The sequence below is a fragment of the Ischnura elegans genome, chromosome 8, assembly GCF_921293095.1.
Source record: "Ischnura elegans chromosome 8, ioIscEleg1.1, whole genome shotgun sequence".
Lineage (NCBI taxonomy): Eukaryota > Metazoa > Arthropoda > Insecta > Odonata > Coenagrionidae > Ischnura > Ischnura elegans.
Genome location: NC_060253.1, coordinates 105,580,710 through 105,581,588, shown reverse-complemented (window position 1 = coordinate 105,581,588; position 879 = coordinate 105,580,710). Strand labels below are relative to the sequence as shown.

Here is an 879-nt window from a genome sequence, read left to right as displayed (position 1 = left end):
ATAAATGTCTAGAAAATATCTTCACAAAGATATCTTGTAGGTATCAGAAAGCGGACATTCAGATATCTACAAAATATCTAGAAGATGTCTAGAAGATACTACAAGATATTTTCTAGACATTAGCTGAAGACGTTCTAGATATTTTGTAGACACCTAAAAGATATTTTGTGCTGTGGGTTGGTGGCTAGCTCAACTGTGCATCTACAAACTACCCCTAAAGCCGCACAATAGGCGTATGGCGAGGGTGTTAGGGCACCAGCCGTAATAAAAGAAAAAAGGAAATGCTATGAAAAAAATACGCCTTGCATTTATTTAAGTCCTCCATCGTTCGTGGGAAAATGAATTCCTACACTTATCCAATGAGGCAAATGCCTTTCTGAATTTATTGCTTCTATCGGACCCAGAAATGTAGTGAGTGGGCTTCCAATATGTTCTCCATGTCGTGCTGAAGGATATACATATTCAATTGCTCAAGTAATGTCACTAATTGTAAGACCAGAGAATATTTTAAAGAAACCAATACTTTTACCAAAGTTCTTCAATTACCACCATCCTCTCAACTGGCCCATTAGCTCAGTTGGTTAGAGCGTCGTGCTAATAACGCGAAGGTCGCGGGTTCGATCCCCCCATGGGCCAACTTTTTTCTGATCGAAAATTGTGAACCGTGAAGATCGATCTCGAGGAAAACTATAAGGATGTTTTATGAAAACTATAAGGATTAAGACTAATTTTTTAATTTATTTAACACCAAAAAGCAGGACTAAAGCATAGCATTATTGGTTAAACGATAGTTAATAATTTATTTCAATATGACATAAACAAGTATTAAATAAAGTCATAAATAACAATGATCTTTAAAATATTCTCATTCATGCAGAG

At 35.8% G+C, this 879-nt stretch overlaps 1 non-coding gene across 1 annotated transcript; it reads left to right on the top strand.

The window, feature by feature from the left end:
* The first annotated feature begins 562 nt into the window (after nucleotides 1-562).
* Nucleotides 563-636, top strand: Trnai-aau. Its single transcript has one exon. It is a non-coding gene; the product is annotated as a tRNA-Ile (tRNA).
* Nucleotides 637-879: the final 243 nt, after the last annotated feature.